We start from the raw sequence: 19,056 nt of genomic DNA, 5'->3' as shown, positions 1-19,056 counted from the left end.
CAGAAGCATATTTGCAGAAAGGTGAGGTTCTGAGATGGATAGAAAAAACAAAAGCAGAAGGAATTCTGGAGGAAAAAGAAAAGCTGGAAATGGAAGTTCTTTTTTTTTTTTTTTTTAGAGCTTGCTTTCTGCGCTTCTTTCACAGAGTACTAGGACACACAAGGGGTTAAAGGTCCAGGAAGAGAGCTAGGGAAGAAAAATCCCTCTGTTAATTGATCTGCCTGTCTGGTGACGAGGGCCAGCTGAAGCTTGTCAGAAACTGTATGCGCTGAATCAAGCTTGGGGCCCTAAGTAAAATACAGACACCTGGAGCGAGGAGGGGCTGGCTCGCACTGCCGCAGCTATTTAGTTGTTCTTTTAATGTAGGCAGGGAAGGGAAAGGGTCAAGCAGTGCTGAGCCTGGGCTTGAGAGATGTCAAATAGTTTTTCCACTGAAAAGAAACAAGCCTAAAGCCTGTTAATGGCATCTAATGCTATTATTGTGAAAGTCTGTGTGTACTCGTGGGCTTGCTGGTGTATGTTGGAGGCACGTTTTGGCAATTGAGGAGGCATTGTTGTTTGATAGTCTTACCCATAGACATGTCACTGGGCAAGCAGCAGTGGAAATTCAGAGTGAAATCTGCACAACTTGATTTCAATTCACGCTGCTCAGGGCAATGTGCTCAGAGGGGATCCTTTACCTCCTGCCCTGCTTCCATTTCCAAAGGATGAAGTGATCCAGAGTACATCCTAAAAAACATTTTTCTTTCTCCTTACTCTTGGTTCTGCCTCCAGACGCCTCCGCCGATGCAATCTGGCTAGGATTCTGCATGCCACTTTGTTTGACCCTGATGACATAAGTTGACGCATGTACTTTTGAACCTTCCCAAGAATGAATAATATCCCTGCAATAAAATGAAATCCTAGCATTTTTAACCCACCAAGCCCCTGTGATTGTTGGGGCTGGGGATGTCAAATGGTGGCTCAGCCGATGGAGGCCTGAAATGGAAGTGGATAGATTTCAACCCCCAAACAAACAGGCCATTGAGACCTGGCACTAGTCCACTTTTCTCCTGATACCTGTGATGAGCACGTTTGAAACACTGAAAGCTTTTCTTCATGGTTAGTGGGAGGGGAGAGAGAGAACTAAAGAAGGTAAAAAAGAGCAGAGAGACTTGTGACTTAAGATTTTAAAGGTAGCAAGTACCCTAGGAAATCTTAGGGGCTAGAGGAGGCTCGCTGGAGCTAAAGCTGCGAACCATCAGAGTTGCTTTGATTCTCCTGTGTTAGGTATAACTTAAAATAGGTCTTTCCCTCCCCTTTGTCCTGAGCTCCCAAAATACTACACTTCAATTAGAGATGGGCCTCAAGGTTACACCAAGTTCAGACTTCCGCTGATTTTAGTGAGGTCAAACCCAGAACTTTATTTGGGGATTTCTATGCTTTTTGAAGACTTCCGTACACCTGGCTGAGCCCAGGCCATATAAAAGAGGACCAAGACACAAATGAACTGCATCATCATTATTAATGTAAGATCTTAGTTATGCCATTCCTGCAGCTTTCCCATTTGGTGTCCAGACATGCCAAGAACAGACCACAAGGAGACATGAGTGGCGCCCTTTTCTCTGAGAGAAGCTGCCAAGCTTCTCCGTAAAGCCTTAAACCCTGACAAGGCACTGTGAAATACTGAAATGATCTTTTCGGAAGGAGGATTGTACTTAAATCAGGATGCAGGAGGTTGTATTTGGCTGAACCAGTGTGATAACACTGCATGGCTGAAATAGAAACTGCCAGTATGGATTTGTGTGTATTATTTGTTGAATGCCATGAATCCTTTTTCCTCTGGACTTCTAGTACTATTCACATCTATCAACAAAATAGAAGTTTGCCTAAAAATTGTACATTTACATATTTATATTTAAATATTGCATTGAAAATGGCAAGGACGAATAATCGCACATGTTAGAAGGAGATTAGGTCTCTCCTTGATTAGGTCATTGTTTCAATTAAAAAAGAATCAGATTTCATTTTTTTAATTCATTTAAAATAATGACTACCTTGAATCTGTCTTTCACACTTCAATTTTGTTTTGTTTCTTGAAGAGGCACTGAGGAAAACTGATTGCAGTTATTCTTGACATTTTAAATGGCCATCCTTTTCCTCTTGGATATGGTACCCAGATGTATAGTTAGAAAGTTAAAGTGGCTCAGCTAAAGATAAGGATGCTGTGAACTTCGGTTTTACAACTCCTGCCTTGGCCTCCCAGCCCAGCTGATTTAGTAGGAATGAGCTTGCCCAGCTCACAGAAATTCAGCCCGGGGGGAAAAGGAGGTGGGGGGGAAATAACAGTACTCCACAGACCTCTGCTCCAAATGCACGTAGAAAACTGCTTGACCGGAATATCGAGAGCAGCCCTGGCTCTGCAGCTTCCCCTAAACCAGGAGCCTGGGGAAGCTGCCCACGGTAGGGAGGCTGAGCCTGAGCAGTGCTATGGGCAGGAGCTGGGGTTGCCTGGCTGGAGAAATAAAGGAGATGGAAAGATAATAAAAGGAAAGCATGGGAAATGGATTGCTTGAGAAGAATATTTTAGCTTTAAATAAATAAATAAATCCACAGACAACTCACTCCTCTAAGATTTCAGTTCTCTGTCTGAGACTGGTGAAATTTATACAAGAAAGAGAGACATAATGAAAGAAATTGTTTATTTGTTTGTTTGCCTTTATAAAACCCATTTGGGAGGAACATCAACAAATATACCATACATCAGTTATCTGCCTTATACCAGTTACTCTGATGCTGGAGACATCTTTTGTTAGAAATTAATGTATGTAATAAAGTTTTACATTTTTCATATGTTTTGAAGTATGTGGGTCATAATTCTTTTGACTGCATAATTACTTTTTCTACACAAGAAAAATGAGGTGCTTAGTCCTAAGTAAATAACCTCAAAACAAACCAAGAAAAACAGTTGCATCTTTTTTATCTTCTGGGTCTTACACAATAAATATTTTGTTAGAAACTTTAAAAAAATAGTTATATATTTTCCATATAATTTCACTTTAAAAAAAAAGAGACCCTCTAGAATCACATTGAAAAATACACTGAAGTTAGAGAGGAAAAGAAATGTATTATTTTGTGACATCTTTAGGTGCAGGTGAAAATAATACTTACATGAATTTCACTAGACCCAAGAACATTTAGAGCTCTTGCTGCTCTGCCTCCATTCCCTTTAAATGAGCCTGAAACCAGGACAAAAGAGCCAGGGTGATATGCAGACACATGAGAAGAACAGACCAGTTGAACCAGCAGGTAATGGAAAAACTCCCTCTACAAACCAAACTGCCTTAATTTTGGTGGCTGATGGCACACATTGGGAAATGGTGTGATAACCTCCAAAAAATAAGAATCTGGGTTATATATCATGCCATTATAAAGAAGGGGTTGTGCACTGTTTTTTTTTTTTCCTAATTCAGTATCCTTTTTTGTTTGTTGATGTGGTTTTTCTGAGATTTCTGGATGACGTTACATTGGGTTTGTGAACCTCTCTTTTTTTCTTGAGCATCAGAAACTTTTTGGAAGACTGTTAAAGAAAATAGGTTTTGCAGAGAGGGCAGCAGTAGTTTAGGTTCCCCAACCAGTAAATAACTGTATATATAGGGTGCAAGTGGATGCTCTGGCCATGTACTGGCAGCAACTCCGTCCCTGAAGGAAAGGAACCCTGGAAAAGGTCATAGCCAGTTTGCCATTTCTAATCCTTAAGCACTGAACTAATGTCAACTCAGGGTCATGTAAATACAGATAGGAAAAGGGGAGGAAGTGCTTTAGGGAAAAAAATCGAGATATGGGGTTTTTTAAACTAAACTGAAATAGGCAACTCTTCTTCAAAAATCAAGGAGTCACACCGGGTTTGGCACTGGCTTAAATAAATCAGTTAAAGTCCTGATTTTAAGTTAAACCAATATGCTAGCAAGACCTTAGGTTTTCATCTTCTGAAGACTTATGCGCATTCTTGGCTGAACAGTGGGAGTGATTATCTGTATAATTCATGATACAAATACGGCTGTATTATTTAAGGATTCAGCTTTATAATATACTCTATATTTGCAGATTGTTGCCTCTGTACAGGGCTTTTGTGGATTTGGAGCCACTTTCTCTGGGTAAAATGCGTTTCCAACTCCCCCATCCACCCCTTTATTATGCTCTCATGGTCATGACTGTTGTCTCTTCCTCATCTGCATGGATTGCACTGGTGGTGCTGGTGAGGGACATGCCACTTCTGCAGAGCCAGGACATTTTTTATAAATATGTAAATAAAATTTACCTTCTTTTGCTGACCCTTTGAAGGGCCATTTTTGGCCTGCAGCAAATATTTATGTCTGAGCAATAAACCCCTGAAACTGAGGGGTTATAGTGGAAATGCTGACAGAGTATTAAGAGACCTTTAACCCTTGGTTTAGCTGGCCCTGCTATAATTACAGGTCTGTCTGTTATTTTCAATAGCACTCGTCATGACCTTGCCTCTATTTTTTAATTATAGTAGAAGTTGTGAAGGGAATTATTACTAAGTTGGGGGTTCCCCCTCTCTCTGAATTCAATCTTTATTAAACATGTAAAGTGCTGAAGAGGCAGGATTGGGCTAATAGCCTTTTCCCTCCCTTTCCCTCCCCCCTTTCTGGACTGTGGTTCAAGTTGTGCATAAGCCCTGAGTAAAAGCCCTGTGATTTGAGCCTCCCAAGTCCCCTGTGAGCACTGAAGCTGGCTGTACAATAAGCATCAAAGGTTAATGAACAAGGGAAAAAAAGTTGACATTTTATTTGGTAATGACTCTGGTGCTTGAAATCTGAATGGAAATTATGAGATCCAGGAGAAGTTCACTTTTTCTTTTCTCCTTCCCTCCCTTTTTTTTCCAAAATCTCCATGTCTGGAGGAGGCAGGTCCTATCAAACCCCAGAAATGTCTGTTAAGGAGTATTTGTGATCACAAACAACTGGTTCATAGCTTGCAGTTTAAGGAAACCAGCTGGAATACATTCTTCAAGCAGCACTGTCAGTCCCTGCTCTGGCTCCCCCCAGCTTTGGGGAGGGAGGGAACTCACTGGGGCAATGATATCCAGCCCCTTTCACTGCTGACCCATGGCAGTTCAGCAAGCTGCTGGCACTCAAGGTGGAAAAATGCCCCGTTCTCATCAGCTGAGCAATGTCCCACTGGGTTTTCACAGTTGGCCCCTGCAGAAGTTCCCTCAGCCTCAATTGCCCAAACTTAATGAGGCTGAAGTTGCACACTGAGTCTGCAGTGTGCAGGGTACCCCCAAGGGATAGGGATATTTTACACCTTGGTGTACCATTGCTAAAGGGATGATAGAGGGATGTATGCCTCCCTGGGAGGTGAACAATTCCCAGCAGCCCAGCTATGGCCTGGAAATCTCCACAGGGGTAACAGCAGCACCCACCCCCAGTATGACCATGGGACTCTCCTGAGGCATGCATGTCAGCATGGTTAGAGTAGTGGAGAGGCCATATACTGCCTGGAGAAAGGGAGATCCTCCATCCTAAAGCTGTAGTCTTTTTGGATGAGCATTGGCTTTTCTTATCATGGGACTGAGCTAAACTCTGTATTTTGCATATGCAAACCCCCTGACACTGAAAGGAGGCAAGCGGAAAGAAAAGTCGTGGTATAGGAAGAGCACAACAGATCTTTGCATTGCAGCACAGACATGTTAAAAACAAGAAAATGACAAGAGATGTACTTCAAGGCAGGAATTTTCCTGGGATCCTCTGCCTTCCCACTCATATGAGCCCCACAAAGGGTACAGAATTTGTGTTGGCCCTCAGCCCCCTGGGGAAGGAGACCTTGGCTGTTCTTTCAGTATCTCCCCATCAGATCCACAAATTGAACCTGTGGAGCAGTTTAGGTATTTTCTTTTTTAATAGGAGTGATGAATTGGCCTTCAGTGGCTGAATGACCTTTCGGTTCCAGTCTAGGCAGCTGCGGAGGGTTTGAGAAACATGACTGGATCAGGCCCTTAGGAAATGCTTTCACTAAAGCACTTTATGTACATTCGGGGAGCTCATGAATCACTGGGCTTTGCAGATAACTTTACCCTTAAAATATAGGCGATTATATCCATTTTAATATTTACCCAGGTAGGATACAAAGCGTGTGGCCATGAGGCGTAGCGCGGAGGTGAGCGATTGCTTGTCTGCATTGTTTATAGATGAGTAATTAAAGCTGCTGTGCTGAGGCTGTGGGATGGAGACCAAACTGGCTGGATATTTATTTACATGACTCAGTGAGTTGGAAGCATAACTTGTAGATGTTATTCTTTCTCTCCCCACTACCAGCCCCCCTTCCCCAAAAAAAGCAGTTTTGGAGTATCCATGGCTACTTAATGCTGTGTCTTCACACTACTTGTTTTGAACACCATGTTCCTTTATTGAGGTGAAAGGAAAATGAATTAGCAAAAGCTGGCACAGGTAATTAATATTGTGTGGGCGAGAGAGGGAGAACACTTCTTAAATGGCTTGCATTACATTCATAAATCTGTTCTATGGTGTTCACTGCTTGTAATTATGGCTAAGGATGCTCATCTGCTCCTCATCTTCTGCCACATACCACTGGTTGCCTTCTCCAGTTTGATGATGTTGAGTAGTCTACCTTGAATAATTTAGACCTTAAATTAAGTATTTACACTTAAGTATTGCTGATATGCTATTTTCATATACATGTCCAAAACACTTATGTTTACAAATTAATCGCAATTATGCCCATATTATAAGCCAGTGTTTATTTCCTTGATTCCTGGAATCTTCACAGTTGGATAGTCTCCATTGCTACATACTATGACTATTCCCTGTATATCTTTCCTTTTAAAAGGTATTTTGGCTTTATTATAAGTATCTTCACAAATCTGGAGAACTAAGCAGAGGAAAGCATGAGCTGGCCAGAACTCTATGTGTCTCTTAGGTAGCTGCCCTGTGGTGGGATGACCAGGGGATAACTTAGCCAGGTCACTTGCTCTCCATATCCAACTGCTTTTTTTGATCTAAGTGCTTCTTCTGACCTTTCCACTTTCCATAACATACCAGGACTGGTGTGGATATACATCTACATAAAGGCAATACTGGACCATTTTCCTCCTTTGTAAGTCTATTAAACCCTAATCAAGACCAATAATACTTGACAGTGGCATCTTTCCTTCTTTCTTTTCTCTTTCTTTCTTTTTTTCTTTTCTTTCTTTCTTTTTCTTTCTTTCTTTCTTTCTTTCTTTCTTTCTTTCTTTCTTTCTTTCTTTCTTTCTTCTTTCCTGTGTTATCTGTTGCTATTAAAGTTGGTACTTAGGTACTTATTGTTGTTGAAGGCAGTTGGTTTTGTTGTGGTTTTTTTTTTTTAATAAAATGTTCAAAAACAGGTATTTCCTTTCTGAAGGCAGTTATTTACCTTTCTGTAATAATTTGTATAGTCCCTAAATGCTATAGGGATATTCTTCTTGCTAACTCTGGCTAAAATAAAATATAAGGAAGGAAACCACTGGCTGTATGTTAGAGCAGGTCAGGAAAGGGGCAAGTTGATTTATGCTTCCAAATGATCCAATGCCATGAAGCATTTAAAGGCACACTGGCTTGCAAGGATGTGAGGAGTCTTCAGTTGCCACTGGCAGGCACAGCAGAGCAGCAGCCCCCACATTGGCCTTGGAGGAGGCTATAATCCACTGCCCACACCATCCTGTACAGAGAGATGCTGCTGGTCCCAGTGCAAAAGCCAAGACTCAGGGAAACTCAGGTTTTCAAGTCATTTATCTGCTTCCTGAAATCCTACATGGTCTATCCAATTGCCAAAGTAAATGAACAAATCACATTTTTAATGTTTTGCTCATTTTGTTTGATTGATTGCCAAGAAAGAAATTTCAAGGGGTCTACAAGTCATTCAGCTGAAAGAGTGACTTTCTGCTGTGTTTTTCATGTGAGTAAAATGCAGATCTATAAAGGATTAGGAGTCTTTATTCAGAGTTTGAACTTTAACATTCCTCAAGCCTCAAATTTTTAATCTTCAAAAGAAAGTAGTCATTTCATGGCAAGTCATGAAATGTGAATTATTTATTCCACTAGTAAATATGTAATTAGGCATATTTTGAAAATCTGTAATTAATCCCTCACCCCTTAAACCCATAAGAAATGCTAATATGCCTCTGAGGTAAGGCAGGTTTCTATAAAGGGCATTATGTAAGCTGTTCTGATCTGTTGTATAATTATGTTTGCTGTCTGTAGTGGAAAAAAATCCTAGTGAGAATTTGTTGTGGAGGAAAGGGAAGAAAAGGGAAGAAAAAGTTTCACTCCTCACTGAGCAGGAGGCAATTATTAAATGGCAATATAGCCAAACCTTTTCATTTGGTTGGACTGGGTTTCAAAAGGTGTGGTACATGCATTGGGCAAGAAAATCAAGGCTGCTTGTTGTATTCCTACAAGACGCAGCAAATATTCAGCCCTGCCTCAATAACTCCATAGCCTAGGAGCTCTTATGGCCTTGCTACACCCACAGTTTAGCACAACTGTTTGTTGAAAAACCCTTTTATCCTCTTGTTCCAGTATCTTCCCCGGTGGATTTTTCCTAAAAAACAGGGTCTGGAATCCAAGCAGTATCTTTTGAACCATGTTCATTTTTTCATCTTGCATCATGATAGCACAATATAAAGAAATATGACAAAAAAGAAGTTTATTTATATTTCACATATATATGAAATACAACTTTCTGGCTTGCTTTTGCAGCAAGAAAATCTGTTGAGAAGAAAGTTTATCTGACTAATTTTATCATTGTGGAAAGCCTAAGAGCAGATTGCTGAGTTCAAACATGATTTTAGTTTGAAATGACTAGACATATTTTAACAACCTTTCACTAACAGCAAGCGCCAGAACTCTGTCACTTTGCTATAAGAGTCTCTTGTTAACATTTTAACTTCATTGACAGGACAGGGACAACCTCCTTCTTGAGTTGATGAAAGACATTTTGGTCAAAATTGGGCATTTTGGCACTTAGGGTTACACTTACGGGGCTCCACAGGGGGCCTGTACACATCAGAAAAGATTATATAAATTTTCTCCAGAAAAAAGCAGACAAGTTCATGCAGATATGTTCATTCATGATTAGTGATAACAACCACCTGACTACAGCCTTGGAAGAAGTAGGTTGCTGTTTTCCAAAACAGAATAACAGGGGCAAGATTTTCTGTATAGTGTAGACTGTTTTCAATACTTAACTATTCTCAAAGTCCTAATTACTGAGATAATTAGTTCATCATTTCCTCACTCCCACCAGTGGTGGTATGTGGGAATTTTATCTCCCTTTTCTCCATGCAGCTTTTTACTTTTTTTCCCAAGGCAAGAACCTTAGGTCAAACCTGTGCCCTCAAAATTATCTGTCTTTCAATGCCCTCTGAAAGAGACACCTTTAAATGTGTGCTGAACTTGTGCAGAATTTGGGCATCAATAAAGCAGATGTACAGCGCTTTCTTTTCTGAAATGTAGGCAGCTTCATGTTATAAAGGTTGTAGCTCCTAAAACTGTGCCATAAGAAGAAAGTGACTGTAGAAGCTAAAAAATACCCATCAGGCTGCTCCTCAACAGGAACACGTACCTGAGTCAATGACACTCAATGGTAGAGGACCACTGAAGTGAACACAGCTTTTTGTAGTCTGAATTACTTTGAGCAATAAGAAATGCAGTAGAAGCTGTTGACCTCCTGGTGAATTTGTCATGGATATTTTAATGTTTGTCATCTTTATTAAAGACCTTGGACATGTGAGATGATGTGAGGATCTCAGCTTTTGTCTGAATCAAGCAAGTGCACCCACAGCAAAGATGCTGCTTCACTGGAGAGAAGGTCTGTGGAAATATACTCTGCTCCACTGCGTTTTTTATTCTGAAAGCCTTTAATGTTTAGGCACTCTCTTAGGAGAAAAAAAAGGGGCATTTCCAGGGAGTCATTTATGCCACCTTAAATAGACGTGTTGGCTCTTCCATACCCATTAGCTCACAGCAAATGACAAGACATCTAATTTTCTGGTGCATGAATAGTTGACTGAAGTGAATAGAAGCCCAGGTCAAGCTCTGACAGAACCTAGCCCAGATGGCAATTACAAAGAGCTTCATATGTATCATTGAAATTTTATTATTTTTAAGTCTCGATGATACTTCCTGGATCCTAAATGATGAGTATTCAGCACTGGTGTTTGGCAAAGCTGTGTCTGCTTATTTTTATTTCAATTACATATAAGTCAAAAATAGTCTTGTTTGTGTTTTAGCACACAGCAAAGAGGGAATATAAATTCCCATAATGTCAGCTTTTCAATGAGGTTCCATTTCAGTTTTCAGTTCATTTTGTAAACTGAATATACAATAGAAGTGCTGCCAGTGGACATTATAACCAAAAGTATGCTGGTTTCAGCAATGGAGAGATAAACCTCTCCTCAGATGGTGCTTTTGGTGCAGAGAAGTGTATGTGTCAACAAAACAATCCTCAAAAATGTAAAAGACTGCTGCAAAGAGGAAGGGAATGATCAGATCTCCAAGCCTCTTGAAGATAGGACAAGAAGTAATGAGCTTAAATTGCAGTAAGAAAGATTCAGGTTAAAACCCTCTTGTGATAAGAACAGCTATGCACTGCTAGACATTGCCTGGGGAGGTGGCATCATTTCCAGCACTAAAGGCCTTAAAACGCCAAAGATAAGCATTCTGTCAGGAATGACACAGGTGCTGTGGGCCAGGGATAGCATGATTTACCTCTGGAAATCCCCTCCAGCCCTTTGAGGTGATGACTTTTTGCAGTGTTATGCACTTTGGGACGGCCTGCAATGTGAAGCTCTGGTAGAGTTGTGTTGGAGATTTTCATCTGTGATAGACTCTCCATGTTGTTAGGTGTGGGAAGGTCTAAAGAATGATAAGTGTGTTTGGAGGAAATGAAAAGGAGCACTTTAGCATGCCTAGTTTTGGAAAAAAGCAATTTAGGTATCATGAAGTCCAAGTCTTTCAATGGACCCTCTCCTTGTTTTTCTGATTTACTCTCAGGGTACATCACTGTCAAGCTTTCTTGTTGGGCACAAACGTCCCTGAGTGAAAAAGTAGAAGAGTTGGAGTGTTTCATTTGCACAGTTCAGCAAAACAACATATTGTCAAAACCTTGAAGAGAGGGAAAAAAGGATGGGCATGGGGGGAAATGCAGTGGAAGGAGAAAGGAAATTGAATTATCAGGAGCCTTTAGAGGGCAGTAAGAATCCTTGAAGGGGAAAAATAAGGGGAAAAAAAGAAGGCTGTTCTAGATGAGAGATGGAACAGGGTGTTAAAGGAGGAGCTGAAAGGAAATGTTCCAAAATTTTGGTAAACAAACCTCCCAACCACTCTGAACTTCCCAGGTATTTTTTATACCTGACTGGTTTCTAATAATGCCCATGAACAGAGCTTTTGGTATAAGCTCAGGTGAATAGTAGTGGTATGACAAATATGTTTCTACTTGGCCCCTGCCAAGATATTAGTGGAAATTTGGTATTATCTGTCTTTTAAACTCAGGAAGGCATGATCTGCTTTTTACATATAAATATAAGGAGTCAGTAAAAAAAATGAAACCCAAAAACCTTGAAATGCTACCAAGTACTTTCCTGTGCCATTAAATAGTTCCTCCCTGAAGAAAGAAGCTGATTCCTGGTCCCAGTATGTAAATTTGTGTATGTGTTCATCCATGTTTCTGTACAGTGCAGGCAACACACCTGGGGTGCATGTAATGGGAAGGAAGAGGGGGAATCAATGGGATGACTCCATGTGCCCACTGCTCCAGAGGCTGCTGTCACCACCATAGTCCCATTCTCAGTGATAACTTTCTTGAGAAAACTTTGACTCCCAGGCAAGCTGGGAATTTGCTCCACGTGAGCAAATAATGTCTAAATTTTGCCTCTTCACACTGTGAGGAAAACTCCCAATTTTATTTGCCTGGCATTTCTCAAGGCAGTATCCCCTACCCTATCAAAAGCTGCTCTTACATCATCATTCATTAAACATTTGCTGCATGATAACTCCATTGTGCCATTGCATTCCAGCTATCTGTGTTTAGTTGCTCATAGTAAAATTGCTTTTACACTAATATGACTGCACAGGGCAGATTAATATGCTGCTGCACATAAATACTTGCCTTGCCAACTGGTCCTAGTTAGTTGGAGTGGAAAACCATGGGAGAGATTTGAAGCTAGAAGGCGTACAAATCTAAAGCCAGGATCTAACACAACATTAGCTCCTTTTCTAGCTTATCCGTGGGTCCCCACTTCCCAAGTGTGTTACGTATAACTACTGCATTGCATTTTTAATTATGTTTTTTCTCTTCCTTGCAGTACCCATTTCTTACGTTTCTTCTTCAATGTATATAGTACCCCAGCAACATCCACATTTATAATTACAGAAGATAAAGTTATAATATTCCTGAGGCAAAACTGCATTTTAACAACTGTGCTAATGTGGAAAACAACTTGTGCAGAATAAATATGCCCTACAATTAGTGGTATGCCGACATTTTTCATGGTTACCTTACATATAAATAAACTCAAGCCACTGACATTTTTCCTAAGGGCTTTTATCTCTGCAGCCCCAAAACTGCAGACAGATTTGTTGTAAGTAACACTATCGCCATATTAAGTTTGAAAGCCCATTATTTTTTTAAAAATTCATCTGCTTTTGCATCTGCATAGCTCGGGGCTGGGCCAGTGGGTCTGATATTGTCTGTGTGATGAACCGTGGGTGCGTCCTGGGCTCCCCGAAGCCTATCATTTGGCTGAGGCTAACAGGAGGTGACTGGGCAAAGCCGTTTCACCTGAGGGTGGGCCAGGTCACAGGTCACTTGTAATAGCTTCTCCATGCATCTCCAGACCTGTAAATGAGACCAGAGCCTGACTCACTCCACTACACTTTCTTTGTCTTAGACGGATGCTCTAATCAAACAAATTACCTAGCCCATGATCACAGCCACTGAGCCAGAGATGGTTCTGCAGACGTTTGTCTGGAGCCCTCCGAGCCCCTTCGACCGTGCAGCTCTGCTTAAAAGAAAGGGCTAATGTTTTCCACCAAAGGTAATAAAAAAGATTGCAGTCACTTAGCTAAGCTGGCTTCAGAAAAAAATCCCCAGAGACACCATGGGACACAGTTTGACACACGCAGCACAGCAAAGGGCATGTACAGGAAATAATGAAAGCTCCGGCTGCCCCCAGTGTGGGGGTACACACACCATAGCTCCATGGACTCAGAGCATCTCCTTGAAGCCTAAATGCTACATCAGTAAGAGAGTAGGTGCACGTTACCTCTGGGTGGGATTACTCTCTGCTTGGGGTCTTATTTTCTTTTTTTTAAAGGGGAAAAAGACTGAGATAGGCAAAAATCTCATGGGAATAAGGTGAGCCCAACCATAAATAACTGGGCTCATCCAGCACCAATAGAGAAAAGCATACAGGCGTGGTTTGTTTATTGTAAAAGTCAGCCTTAGGCAAAGGATTTAAAACTGATCAGCCTGCTGCAAACATATTATATTAGTCTTCTATTTATTTATTGCACAGTCCTTTAGTTTTATTTATTGACTGTCATTTCCTACTGTACTGCAGGCAGTGCTGTCACTGTATTTTCTTAAAACTTTCACAATAAATTTGTAAACATTAAAAAAATCCCAGCCATCCCATATTTTTATGCTGTGTTTTCCAGATATTTTGGCTTTTGTAGAAGTAATGTCAGTTGTTTACTTGATTCTGACTCAAAGAAAAAGAACCCAACCACCATCCTAGGTACTTTCTAGTTTCAGATGTTTTGTGTGATTGTAAAAGAGAAAGAAACCAGTTTTGACTGAGAGAATGAGCTACTGCAAACAATCTGTTGCTAATATAGTCTAATTGCTAGTGATATTTTGAGAAAACAATTAAATTGGAAGTGGGGTTACTTTGGTGTTTATTGTCTGTGACAGCTTCTTTTTAAACAGGCTCAAGGGCTGCTGAACTGAGGCTGTGATGATGTGTGAATAATACTTATCATCAATACAAAGCCAGCCAGCAAAGCAGGGAATTACAAAATGGTCAAACTCACCTGTTTGACATGTCAGGATGGGCAGGGATCTGTTACATGGTCAACATGGTCACAGGTAGCTTCTTCCTGTATTTGCCTCCTGCAGCATCAACGTCCTTTTATTGCCCTAGGAATTGGGGGGATGATGTTTAGGTACCTCCTGGGTTTGAGCTAAAAGTCAGTATAAATTTGGTTGTTGGAGGGAAAGGTACCATATACTGGAAGAAATACATTTGAACCATCAGTCTAACAGCTCAAGGGAAATGTCTGGGCAAAATTCCTGTGGATTTTCCCGCGCCCAGGTTTTCACTGCTGATTGTCGCTGTGATTAGTTCAAGGTGTAAACAGGCGTGCCCTCTGCAAGCAGACATGCTAAAAGAAGAGGTTGTCACCCACCACCAGGCCTCCCACTTCTTTTTTAATACCTCTGCTGGAAAACAGTCTCTCTCCCTCCTCAGCAGCAAAGCTGCTCACCTGGGTCCATCCGGTCCCATTTTGAAGACCTCCAGGCAATGCTCCAAAAACTTTGGCTGAGATGAAGCCATTCCTGTGCAACCTCCACCTGAAGGACTGCAGCCATCACAAAGAAGTTGAAAGGGCATAAAAGAGTTGCCTTGAGGCTACCAAAATGACTTTGTATAAGTCAGTGATATGGTTGGGTCAGCAGCATTTAATTGAGTTCTTGCCATGCCATCACATACAAACTACCACAGAAATGGCATTAAAAAGAGATAGTAATTCTCAGTTCAAAGAGGCCAGATCTTTGGAAATATGTGACATTGTAAAATGGTAACAATGATTCAGTTACTGAACTTGGTACCGCTGGAAGAGGTCATCACCAGCCCCAGTCCGCACCATCCTGGCCTTCAGCAAATGCTAGGGTGTGTTGCTACTCCTCAGTGTCAAGAAGTCCAGGCATGGCAGAGAGGACTATTTAACCCCATCTATATATTGGTTGGTGAGCTGCAGAGTTTGCATTTACAAGCTTTTTTATTGTGGCAGTAAGTCTAGGAACCACTTCTTTATATCTCCTATGAGAACAGTAGTGCTCACAATATCTTCCAGCTCCAGAAGTCGGAGATTTAGGAAAAGCATCAGCTGCCATCTAAGTGGGAACAAAATCAGATGAAAGGTTTTGACAGTGAGAGACAGTGTCTCAGGAGCTCTCTCTTTTTTGTCCTCTCTGCAGAAGTGCTTGCATCAAGACCTTAAAATCCCTCTGTAAAAGCTGTTTGTGTGAGAGCAGATGGTATTTCATTGTCTTTTGCCACTGATCTTGAATTATCAGCCTTTATAATGAAAATGCCAATTCAGCCTTGACTATTCTGCTATAACTCTACCAGAACCACTATAATGCACACTCCATATATACTGAATATTTATTATGGTACTGTGCATATTATTTATTGTATATGCAGCATATTTTGTGGGTGAAAAATGATACCTTATCTAAGTCAATGAGCATAACCCAGAAAAATATGGCAGAGTAATCATGTGATTCATAATTGACATCTGCTCTCCAAAGACTGGGATAGAATCTGAATTTTCAGCATGCACTGGAAATGCTCTTCTGTTTGCTGGTCTGGGCATAACCATGCCACTGCTCTGTCCAGCAGCTCCATCAGTCTTCAGTATTTCCATAATTCCCTGGGTGCATAGAAAAGCTGGGCCAGGCACATGATGAAAATATTTCAAGAAGTTCCTAGAAAGTGTTGATTTTTTCAGTGTCCATAAATAAGAAAATTAAGCAGATTTTTTCTGTCCAAATACTAATGAAGACCAGCCTGTGCTCATCCTCAGGATTTTCATAGATTCACAGTGGGATTTTATGTGTACACATGCATTCATGTATATATAAGTGTATCATCTGCTCCAATGTCTGTTGGATATCTGTCTCTTGGATATTACCACACAGCCTGGATGTGGCCAGACCAGCGAAACTTCTGCAGCCTCACCCCTCTCCAGCACTGACTCTTTGGTTCAATCCTATTGTAAACTCCCATTTAATGAATATGTTTTTTCTGGAACAGCATACAAGTTCCTTTCATGTAGTTGAGACAATGTGGTCAAATTGCTGAGAAAAGAGGATTCTGGGTGTGGTGGTTTGTCACTTTTTTGTCACTGATCCTTCCTTCTAGTCATGAGAAGCTCATGGGGCAGTGGGTGATCCAGCTGCATTCAGGTCCCTTTATTAGGTTGTCTCATCAGCCTAATTATTAACCAGATTTCCAGACTTAATGTATCAATGGATTACACAGGCATCAGTAAACAACTCCCCAGAGGAGAAGAGGAATTTAGAAAAATCCACAGAAATTACATATTAGGTAAAGTCATATCTGATCTACAGAGACTTGACTGAGTTTATGGAGAATAGAAGGTCAATGAAGCTGGAATTTGAGAAGTGGAGTTGTGAAGTGAAGCCCCTCAGTTCAACAAGCACCTCAGCTTAGGAAGTTTTCCTATTGCCATTTTAATTTTTCCTGCTTTTATGGATTCTTTAGTGTCTGCTACTGCAGCTGGGAGAAATCTAGAGGTGTCCCACCCCTTTGGAGCCTGGCTGCAATATGGCATCCTTGCACGTGTGGGAGGGAGGGCAAGGGGGGTGAGGAGAAGATGAGGAAGGGTTTAGCAGAATAAACAACAAGGCAGACATAGTAAGAGTTTTTGAACAAGTGTCCAAATCACATTATCAATAGCATCTAGAGACTAGCCCACGTCTTTATTGGTTCTGCTCTTGCTGCAGGAACGTGGCCAAGTTTGTCTCAGCATTTGAGCAAGTCTTCCTTGTCAATTACTTTTTTTTCATTTGGATAGATTATGCTCTTTTCGTAGCACACTCAAAAGCAATAGCTGAAGAGAAAAGAGGCTTCACCACTTTGATATGCAAAAGGCAACAAATTTTATGTATATATGAGGGGGGAGTAAATCCTGCTCTCACTGAAGCCTTTTGGAAGATTCCCAGTGACTTTACAGAGACTTTGAATTATGGCCAGCTTTTGCTTTTTTTTTTTTCCTTCCCCTCTTGCAAGATGTCAGGAATAAATATTTTAATTCAAAATGGCACTGTAGTGCCTTGCAGCGCTGTGGGCTGGGACCCTGTCCCCAGCAGCCTCCGGCACTTTTCCCAGCAATGAGGCGTGCAGCCGGAGTGCGGCCCTTCGGCGGGCACACTGGGGAGGTGCCAAAACATTGCAGAGCAAGGCCATCATCAGCCAGCAGACAGGCTGCTTTATGCTTTTGAAACTCACAAAAAATACATGTAGTTCAGTTGGCTCAGTGAACTGCTGAGGAACCTGCATGCTGTTTGCAATGTGCCTGCTACGGAATAGGACTTAGTAATTTTAAGATAATTTAAAAATATTTCAGGTTCTCTGGGTATGCCAGATCAATGGCAGCAAGGTCAGCAATCAGTGCTTTGTACCAAATAACGAAATCTGGTTTGGTTAGACTGTCCTTGCCCCAGGAGAAGTTGGCAGCCAGGCACAGAGGATGATGGCTTTACTGAGAGCAGGAGAAGAATAAGGCTTGCAATGGTGACTGCAAAAAAAACCTCTTTAAAAATTTGTTGAATTTTAATGAAGGCAGCTCTCAATGTGTAAGAGGGAGGATGCTGTTATGTTGCAGTGGACTTGCTTGCATGTCTAGCCTGGGAGCTGTTGTGAAGGCTCATGGTCTGTATCATGGGACTCAGTGTGCCTTGGAACACTGCTCAAGTAGTCAGTCATTTTATACACCCAGCATGTGCCCATACATATGGATAGGTAGAGACTTGCATGTACATTTATATATGTCTGTGTAAATCTGTATATACATATATGCATATATGTATACATATATATTTATAGACACACTGCGTATTATTGAATATACATGCTATACCTTTGTATAGCATGCATACATATGTATATATGTCTAGGCTTCTATGCATTTTTATGAGAAAAACAAAATATAAAAAAGAAACCAACAAAATGTAGATAACTAACAAAACATAATAAATACACATATTTAACATCTTGAGCCTTTGCATATATACAAATGTATGGGTGAAACAGTTTCATGGATATTTTACCTTTTCACATAATAAAGGATGAACCAGATTGCAGAGTGTTCATAGTGGATAATTGCTACAAAGTGAATCAGAGAAACCAAGTTATCCTCCTCATGTATGGGTCAATATGAAGAGTCACTCATGTTGTGACCAGCCTCCCCAAGAGTAGTTCTACAAATGGTACTTGGAAATGTCCTTAGAGAGATGGTGTTTGTCTTTGAAAACCATCTGGGCTACCTTGGTGGGGTGGTACAGCCAGCACCTGACACCCCCAGCACCACTCACATTACAGCTCTCCAACAGCAAATGTGGTTTCAACACGTGAACATCAGCTGTTAGCATGTTTGGAAGTTCAAAAACGAATCATTGCTTCCTAACGGTCCTACCTCCTGAATGCTTCTACTCCACCTATTACCACATCATTTAATCATCCTGGAATGGTACTAGGAAACATCAATCTCTGGCCAAAAGAATTTGAAGTGCATTTTCTGGATGTAGCATTAAATTTCTTCCCAGCAATACTTAGTCTTGATGTCTGTCTTCCAGGTAAAGAAGAAAGAGATTGCCTTCTCCTGCCAAAAGGGGTAGAGCAATATTTGTCCTGATTTCAGATGGCAATTGTTGGCATGCTGTTTGGAGTGGCTGGTATGCTGATTATGCAAATTCTATTCAAGAAAGAAAACATGATACTGTGTGGAAAAATAATAATGTGAAAATTGATAGTGTTTCTGAAAGTCAAACAAGCATCTCTGACGTCACTGTGTCACCTGGCTAATGCTAAAAGCTAATGCTAAGCCTGATTTTCACAGGGTTAAACCCAAACCACAAGTAACCGCAAGTAACAGTGATAGCCAGGGCTTGTTAGTAGGGACAAAAATTGGTTTGGGCTTCTCAAGAAGCAGCATGATTCTCCTACCCTGTGGTACTCAGCATGTACCCACAGGTGCTGTGAGC

This window comes from Agelaius tricolor, unplaced genomic scaffold, assembly GCF_023055355.1.
Source record: "Agelaius tricolor isolate 1412-34295 unplaced genomic scaffold, bAgeTri1.0.p SCAF_1, whole genome shotgun sequence".
Classification (NCBI taxonomy): domain Eukaryota; kingdom Metazoa; phylum Chordata; class Aves; order Passeriformes; family Icteridae; genus Agelaius; species Agelaius tricolor.
The sequence above is the reverse complement of the archived record's forward strand: the minus strand, read 5'-3'. Positions refer to the sequence as shown.